The sequence below is a fragment of the Mytilus trossulus genome, chromosome 5 (assembly GCF_036588685.1).
Source record: "Mytilus trossulus isolate FHL-02 chromosome 5, PNRI_Mtr1.1.1.hap1, whole genome shotgun sequence".
NCBI classification, from domain to species: Eukaryota; Metazoa; Mollusca; class Bivalvia; order Mytilida; family Mytilidae; genus Mytilus; species Mytilus trossulus.
The window spans coordinates 20,401,025-20,412,108 of record NC_086377.1 but is presented as its reverse complement, the minus strand read 5'-3'; positions in this window follow the sequence as shown (position 1 = coordinate 20,412,108).

The following is an 11,084-nucleotide window of genomic DNA, read 5'->3' as shown; positions in this document are numbered from 1 at the left end:
GTTTGTTTTGTAGTGATACGGATTATCACACAATGCTGAAAGCTGTACCCTTAGTGTAATCCTGTTAACATATTATGTTTTATTATGTTTATTTTTTCTTTTGTTGACACATTGATGTCAATAATGGAATTATAAATGACTGTCATAAGTGGGAGCTTTAGCAATTTATAAAAGCAGGTTGGATCCATTATTTTCTTCTTCGTGTACCAAGTATTATCCATATTCATTTCATGTGCTTGGGTTTTGATTTTGTCATTTGATTATGTCATTTAGTTTTGAAGGTTTTTTTTGTTATATTCTTTTTAGCAGAAGATTTTAAGACTGGAAAGATATTGTAATCATCGGTGTTTTGAGAGGTTACGGTATTCAGTATTATATTATATATATAGATTGGAGGTTTTAATCGACATTTGTATGTGAATATAGAATAAAACATTTTTTTCTTTCATCTCCTCTCTTATAAGTGATGTTCGTGACACGTTCACCTATATTTATATTTTTTCAGGCTCAATATATTTTGTGGTATTCTAAAATTTGTCATTCACACTTGCAGATCGTTTGAAAAACACTTAGAGGACTACACATAAGACAATATCTGAAAAAGTCTAATTTTTTACAATAAGAAAAAAAAACCAAAACAGTCTTTGGACCCGGTATTTTAATAGCAGAAATCGTAGAACACATATTGGGGATTTAGTAATTGTCTGTAATTCAAACAATTGTTACATGTGGTATCAATTGCAATTTCAAATTGGCATAAAAAAAATCCAGTTCTTTCCTGTTACCAAAATGAATCAATTTTAAAAAGTATGTAATGGGAGTAAGGAATACAAATGCCAATTATTGATTTTAGCATTTGTAAAACAAAAGGTAAATAAATATACTAAAATGTAGTCAGAGATGTTGGAAACATGAAAGAATCTTGAGAAACAGAACAACGATAACAGAAAGGATTTTTGGCCTTATTTTATAGTTTAAGAAAAATACATCATTTTAGTTGGTCACAATCGGAAGATAACAGTTAACAATGTCATTTATCCTTCGAAACTGTATTTGCAAGATGAAAAATATGTTTAGGTTATGAAAAATTCTAAAATAAATTCCTTTCAGTTACTATCTACTATACTAAAATTGCATAATGTTCTCTGCTGTTATCAAAAGCGAAATAAACTATTTTTTATCATTCATTATACTGTATATTACTTTGAAATTTATTAAATATGGTGATTATAACTTATATTAAATGAAATGGTTGACATATAGTAAATGAACTTTTTGATTCATCAGTGAATTTGTCTTTAGTATCCTTCCTGTTACTGATTATGGTTATGCTATTACTTTTTATCAGGTAACATGACATAACGTAACAGAAAGGAATTACGCAGTTCTTTTTGTTCATTTACTCGAAATGTGTAGAAGTTAACGTCCATCTACATATCAATTTGATAAGATCCTATAAAAACACACGTACTGTTATAGTGCTGACAATGAAATATTCTCAAAAGGTACACAAAAAGGCTGTACATTTAACAGGAGAGAACAACAAAATAATTTATCTCCCAATTCTGATCTTTGGGGAGTTCAGTTTTGTAAACAGGCGGCCATTCACCTAAACAAATGGAGTCATACATTCAGGAAATAATGCTCTTAACATTACATTACAAGAAATATTTGTTTGGTTTTTCAAACGTGTCCAGAGCATGCAGAGGTGGAACAAGACCCCAGCGGTAACAGGAGGGGAACTACCCCTGGGGACAACATTCAATAGACCCTTAAAAATGCAAAATTTTCTTAAATGCTTTAGTTATAACAAAATCAGACCAGTAATGGAGAAGTATTTTTGTATAATATATGAAAATTGTGAAAATTAGAAGGCTGTTCACTTACTTAAGATATTCTTCAACGATTCAATTTTCAGACAATAACAGGGAACAATATGATTTATTTTAGGGGGGATGGGGTTGACCATTTAAATGATTATATTTCATTAGACGGAATATCAAAAAGAATGTTTAATTGGTTTAAGTTGGTGCATTATATACTCGAGTTAAGACAGAAACTTAAAAAATTCGAAACAGATGCCTGAACTAAAAAAAAATTGCTGGTGTAAGGCGAGACTAAGAATTTGGACTTTTTCATATATTGTTTCAGATATCAAAATTGCATGGAATTAGGTATTAACTCATAAGTTCTTACAAACTAATGACAACTGACCTCACGTGAAGGAAATAATTCATGTTTAATTCAGCAATGTAAATTAAAGCATATATAGCTATTTAGTACAAGTTTCAAAAACTGCGAAATTTCAAGTAAAAACTATTTTGGTCTTTAATGCTCTTCAACTTCGTACTTTATTTGGCCTTTTAACTTTTTTGAATTCGAGCGTCACTGATGAGTCTTTTGTAGACGAAACGCGCGTCTGGCATATATACTAAAATAAGTCCTGGTATCTATGATGAGTTTATTATATACCTTGTCTAAACTTTTACATTTTTTTATCATACTTTTATTATCATTTAAAAGCTCATTGGCTCGTTGAAGTTCATATCTGCATAAAAAGTTGCTTTTGAATTCAGCAAAAGGGCAACATTTCTTTCTATTCTTGTTTGTAATCAAAAGATATTCTACAGTGGTTAAGAGTCCTTATGTTACCGTTTAATTCCATATTCATTCACATGTTTCAATTATATTTATTAACAAATATACATGTATGTAGGAGCTGTATTTGACATTTACTTCGTTTTGTATGGTTTGTATTAATTGTCTAAATAAGTGGGTTTATACCTTGTGTGTGTTTGAATAACAATTATTTATTGATGTCACCTTAATTGGACTGACACACGTAATTTTCAAGAAGTGAACTTTTGTTCTCTGATTTGTATCAGTCATATTTAACTATGGTAGAAGCAGATCAAATTTCAACAGGACTTTACTAAGAAACGTATACCATATGGTCATTTATTTCTTATTTTCAAACTGAAGTTTGTCATTGTAATTTATTTTTTCTCCAATCTATATGATATTCAGATTTATGATTGAAATCAAGTAGTTTTACAATCTTTTCCTGTATTTTTCACAGCATCATTGACTTTCATTTTTTTCGTTTTTTTTTCTAAAATTATTAATCACAGAAATTTAACAAAAAAAGCTCGTGTTTATTCTTGTTATAGTGGTGTTTGTGAATTACATAACATATAGTAACATCCGCCCCCCAACACCAACAGGTAAAGTGCAACATATACTGTTTTCCTTTGTTTAAGCAACCCTATAATGACTTTTGCTGGTTTGATCAAAACTCTGTAAAGAATGCTTTTAGATTTTGAAAAATTTTCGCTTGAAAAATATGAAAGGTTCTTTTGTGCTATTTTCGTTTGAAACATTATAATTTGCCGAAACATGTTTTCGCTGTATTCTTCTTCTGCAGAACCTGTTAATACTCTTCCACCACATTTGTCTACTAATGTTCTATAGAAATGTGGCAATGTTTCAACAAACTCCTTCAAAGGTTCTGTCATTAAAGGATTGTCGGTAACGAATAGTATAATACAGTAATCACAAAAATCTTCTCCAAATACATCTTCGAGCTCGATTAGTGTTTGCTCCTCTTCCGTCGAATGTCTTGAAATTCGAAAAACAAAGAGAAATGCATGTGGTCCTGGAGAGAGAATTGTCATACATTTAACTATTTCTTTCTTGACTAAATCTTTTTTAAGTTTGGTATGAAAAAGTCCAGGAGTGTCAACAACAACAATGTGTGTACCATTTCTAATAGTATCCCCTCTTTTACATTCTTGAGTCACGGATACTGAAGAAACGTATCTTCTAAAAAACTCTTTCTTCAGAAGTGAGTTACCAATGGAACTTCTGCCAGCTCCAGTTCTTCCTACCAGTACAAAACGAACTTCATTTGATATTTCCATTTTATTTTCCTAAAAGTACAAAAATGAATAGAAAGTTCAGTTTACAATTGTTGATACAATACGCTTTGATAGTCGTCAAATACATAACAAAACGTTGTTAAAACTAAATCCATCACCTTTAGAAAACCTACACACAAAGAAGAATAGAAAACTATACAACTGACACCGTTTAAGATAAGGAATGACTTTCAGGAACATGACATTTTTTAAATAAAACCCATTAAATTCAGTAGAACTTTCTCAGATTTTCTTTCAAATTAGAAGAAAACTAGATAAGCAAAGGCGAACAAACATTTAATTTCTATTTGAATATCGATGTGTTTAACTCTATTTTTTTACATATCATACATATCTTACTCGAAACAGACTTAAACATAGAATGCGGGTTGTTATTTTAATTAAGAAATAATTCATGGAAGCCATAGATTTGTTGGAAATTTACACATGGCCTGGGCCGTGATATTCGAATTTTATCCTGAGCGTTAGCGAGGGATAAAATTAACGAATATCACGGCCCAGGCCATGTGCAAATTTACAACAAATATATGGCTTCCATGAATTATTTCACTTCTAATAGGACAAATAAGTTCATTCAAGTACTGAAGCGAGGATGGGTATGCCGTGTGTGTAGCTGTTCTTTTTTACCCCTGGTTAGATAGAGCTCAAATAATCACATAAATCTTTAGCTTGCATTGAGCATTTCGTAAATTACCGCTAGAAAAAATATGTTTAATTCTCACACCCAATTTTTGCGACTTTTGATTTACATGTTTTCTCGTAAGCTACCATCAAAACCAAAATTGACATGTCGTGGAGTCGCTGGAATCAGTTAATATGCGAATAATGCAATAGAATAGAAAATAAAACAATACCAACCTCAGAATTCCATTTTAATACAATAGTATACGAACTTCGATGGTTACAAACAAAACTATATTGTTTTTATTCTGCAACTTAGATTAGTATATTGATAGCTTTTTAAATCGTAACATAAATATCAAGATAATTTTCATCCCTTAATGAACCCCTGATTTTATAAAGAAAGCTCCGAAATAAACTTTACCAATCCATACAGCGATTTGTTTTCATCACTTTCTCACCTGATTAGTATAATGCATCACTAATACAACTTTGTATAATAGTGTATACATCCTGTTCATATTACATACTGATAGGTTATTTTTATGGAACATAGCCTGAATTAAAATATCTGTGTTGTCTTGTTACGAAATTGATATTGATTGTTCCATATACTCAGCAGGGACATGTTTTTCTATCTTAGTTCTTAAAATATTATATAGTTTTGTCTGCGTGAAGATTTTCATGGTTTGTGGTACCTGTAAAGATGGAGACGCTTACCCTATTAACGCAGCGTATCGATATTTGGATCCTTCGTCTGATTAGCTGAGACACAGAAATATCATTGCAGGTAACAATTTGAATGCTGAAAATTTTATTCTTCTCGAAAGACTTTGTTTTCTTATTGTCTTTTATACGGTGTAAGTCAAATAGAAATGCCAGCTCAGTTGTTTATATCCTTAAACATGTTAAATTAAGTTCGATGGGATGTATGCACTTATCATAGTCATACAAAGTGGCTATAAGAGGGAATGTTTACCAATTGTTGGCATTAGGTTTTTCTCGTATATTTTATGATTGTATGATACTAAACCCTAACGTGAGGTATTATGCTAGATTTTCACAGAATGCAGGTATAATCTTTTTTTTAACTGACCTGAGGCCTAGAAGGCGCTAGTAGTACTTTGTTGATAATTATTTATCAATTATTAAGCATTGTCATTTAAACTTAGTGTCCCTTGTTACCTATTCTTAAAATAGACTCGGACTTCTTTTCTAACCGAGTTTTATCGTTGGTATTGATATGTAAAATTGAGAAAGGAAATGGTGAATATGTCAAAGCGACAACCACCCGTGTGCTTGTTTATTTTGTCATATATATGTTTTTGAGTTGAGTGTGAGATGAGGGTCTACATAGTACAGATTTGTGTTTAGGAGAAAGCTGTAGCCCATTTCAGGGTTCAGATTCTTGCTGTGTTAAAGCTCATGTTATTTGATGTGTCACGGAAATAATATGGACAACAGATTCAACAAGGCATAGTTTTGATTAACAAAGAAAGTACAATTGTTTTATTTTATAAAAACGTCAACATGTGAAGTAATTGAATCCAACTATCCAGTCGTATGAATCGGTCCAACCAGTCAAATATAATCAAGTTTGATCGATTGGTGATACCTTTTAATTGTCAATGTGTACCAGTTAAAATCAGTGAAGTACTTTGAGTTCTTATGTTTGAAAATCATAAACTAAAATGCAATCTTCTGATTTGTTTGTTTTTGATATTGAATATCTATTCTAAAGTAGAATGTATACACTTTCAGTTTAAAACCAAATGTTGAATTTCAATATTATGAAAATACAAAATTTAACTCTTTGCAAGCATGACTGGATAATTTTTGAACTAAGATTTTCTAGTTTAATAAAATATACAGATCTAATAAATATGTAGCGCAAGTAAAAATAAAACTGACAATTTGTCGATTTCTGACCTGAATCAAGTTTGATAAATTCTTTGATTTTCTATGACTGTTCGCATATATGCGTTATAGTAAGGTATTTATTTTTTCCAATGACGACAAATTGATAAACATATGAATACTTTATATACAAACTCTGAAATTTTTTGATATTTGTTTATAGTATAAACAGACTTAAAGCAATATATCATAGCTTGTTAACTACATAATAAGATAATTTTGAATTTTCAATGTGATTTCAATGATGGTTGCCGATAAATTTTGGTTTGTTATCTATTAAATTATCAATAAAATTGAGAATGGAAAAAGGGAGTATGTTAAAGAGACAAAAATCCGATCAAAAAGTAGATAACATCATAAAGGCCACAAATGGGTTTTCAACGTTGCAAAAAAATATCCCACACCGGAGGTTGTACTTAGCTTGCCCCTAAATGAAATAGTGTACTACTAGTGCAGTGAAAATGGACGTCACACTAATCTGACATGATTTAACAAACTTTTTTAAAAGTTTCCAGTAATAAATTTTAAAATTATTAAGACACTAAGGTTTCAATTCTCTCAGACAAAGTCGACGTAAGATGAATTTGGCAATCAATTTTATAAATTTGTGTCATAAAGCTCTTCAACGGTTTTGGTACTTATATATCCTCGGATTTCAAATGTTTGACTTTGAGCGTTCCTGATGAAGATAAATCCAGAAAAGCGCTTCGGAGGCATTCGTGTTGTTTTCATTTTATTTTAATAGATATTTTAGTTTGTACTGAATATGACATCCCGGTTTTATTCATCTGAGTATATATCTATATAATACTGTTTGTTGTGTTTTCATGGTTATTCGTTTTAAATTGAAAAGAATAAATAATGACGTCCAAAATATGAACCAGCGCACAGTAATAAAATTAAGTCAAACAGATAAAACTGTCCAGCTGAACACTTCAAAAACTTACCTTGCAAAACATAAGGTAAAGATAACAAAAAAAAAAGGTTTATCAAGGAAACGCCTGATTAACTAGTAGAAATTACTGAATAGTAGGAACTGTGTTTTAAGTAAATATTCCAAAAGTAATGAACATAAAGATGTTCTCGCTCGGACAGGCACTTCATTACCATTATGTAGTATAAAATAAGAGAATAAACGTGGGGTACGGTGAAGCATTTCATCTCTAATTGTTCTGCTCTTGAAACATTTTATGAGGGGTGTGAGAAAACAAATCCTCCTTACTAGTAAAATATCTGTTTTCGATCGGCAAATGATTAGTCGAAATTTAATTATGACGACGACATTTCATGATTTCTTCTGCATTTGCCTATTATGACGTCATGAAAAAGGCGACTATTCCGGATAACGTCACATATAAAAACATAACTTTCTAAAAATCATTAGAGAAACAGATTTCGACACTATCATTCGCGTATTACGATATTTTTCCACTCTCAACAGTTAAATTTCAATTATTTAAAAAGCTCGGCAAGCTCCACGCTTTAAATAATAAAAATAACTGTCTCGAGTTGAGAAATACCGTAACGCACTTGTTGCAGTGTAAATGAAATTAAAGACAAACACTGTAAATAATGAAATTGAGCATTGAAAAATTTAAATAAAAACACTGCCTCTCTTATATTGCAGTTCTGTTTGGAGTTAAAAAATATGTCTTCACACTAAATTTAATCATCGTGAAAAAAAACTAGTGAAACCATCAATCAAGTTATTTATACATCGTTCTCATGCCAATCATATTTCAAAAATCTTCAAACTATGAAATCGAACACACGGACCCCAAAACTCCGACACTACCACCGGTTACAGCACCCGTAACAGTTGCAGCTTCTGCGGCTACACCAGCTACTCCAGCTACCCCAGCTACCCCCGCTACTCCAACTACTTCGGCTACCCCAGCTACCCCAGCTACCCCAGCTACCCCCGCTACCCCAGCAATACAACCAAGTAACAAACCAAGGCCTCCAATTTTAAGCGCAAATTGTATTTTATTGAATGCTTTTCCTTCATTTTGAATTTCCTTTTTTACATCATCTTCCTGTCCCAGTTCTTTCATTCTTTCTAAAAAAGCCTCTTTAGCCCTCTCAAGCATATCATTTGAGTAGTATGTTTGTCCATAAATCATTGAGTCTATCATACCAAGCAGTTTATCTACTACATCGGTTTTCTCACAATCAGTTCCTTTGTTGTCTAAAGCGATCATACGGCTATTACATTTTCTTAAAAGATTCTGAAATGGTTCAGGGGAATCTTTTATATATTCAGCGAGGGATTTACCATCTAAGTCATTTCCTTTGGTAAAAACTACTATGACAAATTTAAAAATAAGTTCTCCAAACATGTCGGTGAATATATTAATGCAGTCGAGTTCTTCTTCTGTAAGTTTATCGCCAATTCGCATAACGTATAAAACTGCATGTGGACCAGGAACAGTCAAACCAATGCTCTTAATTATTTCCTTTTTTATTTCGTCTTTGCCGCGATGTGAATCAAGAATTCCGGGCGTATCTACAACACTTAACTTTTTTCCTTCAAGTTGCCTTGTCCCAAATGACGATTTGCCTGTTACAGAATTAACATGAAGATCTGCTTTAAATTCCCGTCGATTCAGAATGGTATTTCCAGTAGAACTTTTACCAGTTCCTGTCTTTCCAACTAACACAATCCTTATCTCATTGTCAAAACTATCCATATTGTCCTGAAACATAAATCCTCACATTGAAGGATAATGCATTTATGCTTTTTTTTTGGACTGAAAGTTATACAATGCAAAAAAAAACAATGAATCACGAAAAAACATCATGTACGGCAGCAACGATATAAAGACTAATTAAAGTTATCAAAGTGACCAAACCTCGATAATAAAAGTGAATCGACTGAACATTTCTATACACATGTTGCACGTGTTAAATCAATGGACTTCAATTTTGTTACAAAAAAGCTTTGTACACTCAATGAATATATTTTTAAAGAATAAACAGAGAAATGGGACTGGCAGACCAGTTACATATTATTTCTACTTTGTCAGATTTGTTTTAAATGGACACCATCGTGACCGAATTTGTAAAGTAGACATGATACTGACATGATATAGATATAAGAAGATGTGGTAGGATTTCCGATCGAACAACTCTCCAACCAAGGCACAAACTTTCAAAGTAAAACATTAAAAGTCAAAGTACTGTCTTGAACACAGAGCCTTGGCTCAAACCGAACGGCAAGCTATACGGGCAATAAACATGAAAAAAGAATTCAAACGAGAAAACCAAAGGTATAGTCTATATAAAAAAACTGGAAACGAAAAACACTTATGAACCACATAAACCACATGATGAATTGTCCAACTACTGATAAAAAACATGCATTTTTAAACATTCTAAACACAATGTGTATACAATTATTCTTCTTTGATTAAAAATAATCCATCCTGACTGCCAAGAGTATTGATAGCCATAGCCGGAGTAGGATTTTATAACTAAAACGAATTGACACCGTTACTACATCTCGGTAGCAAATCTTGCTTCAAAAGACAAACATTGATCCAGTTTATTGATAAATCTTTGGCTATAACAGGTACAACATGTATTGATTTCCTGAACCAGAACGTAGTTTGAAATACCAACAAATATATTAGCACTTATTTTTAACGACATAAAATGTTAAAACTGTCGACAAATATTGTTTTTATGTATATGACAATCTATCATAATGCACTTTATGTACTAGTACCCTATTCTGGAGCTTGTTATTAATTATGCCGTTAGTTTTCTCAATTGTAAAAAGTAAAAACACAAAAATACTGAACTACGAGGAAAATTCAAAAAGAAAAGTCCAAAATCAAAAGGCAAAATCAAAAGTCCAAACTCATCAAACGAATTTATTCTTATTTTCTATGTCGGGGCGTGGCCGACTTTACGGTTGCACTATTGTTCATTGTTGGAGGTCGTGTGGTTGCCTATAGTAACCGCTTATATCTTCTTGACTTCTCTGCACAGTTGTGTCATTGGCAATCATTACCACACTCTTCTTTTTCTTTTGTGCATTATTTGAAAGATGTGTATGTGAATTTAGGTGAAGACATGTGAATTGTCTTCGCTACAAAATTCAATTTTAACCTCATTTATAATCATTTTTTGTTGATCCTTCGACTTTTGTCGAAAAAGCGAGTATTACCGATCGTGCTTTTTATTTTTTTGTCGGCGGCGGACACGTCCACAAATATGCACTCTGGTTAAAGTTTTTTTTAAATGTTGATATCTTTGTCAAAGTATCAGGGATTTTTTTTTTTTAATCCTAAAATGACGTTATTTTCCTGCCAATTAATATCATATTCACTTTGTGGTTACAGCCGCTTGCATTGAGTGTGTAGACAAAGGAAATATCTAACCCTCCTTTCGAAAGAGATTAATCCTACAAACATATAAATTAGATTAGTTTTGTACCTTTCGGACTAGTCTACTCTTACGGGAGGATAGTTTACCCGTCATAATAATGACTTCCCGTTTCAACTAGCAAGCAAGCTAACCAAAGATATAATCTATATCTACGCACTCATTGCAATCGGCTGTAAAAAAAAATTTAAATTTCAATTACTTGCTGAAATTTCATGG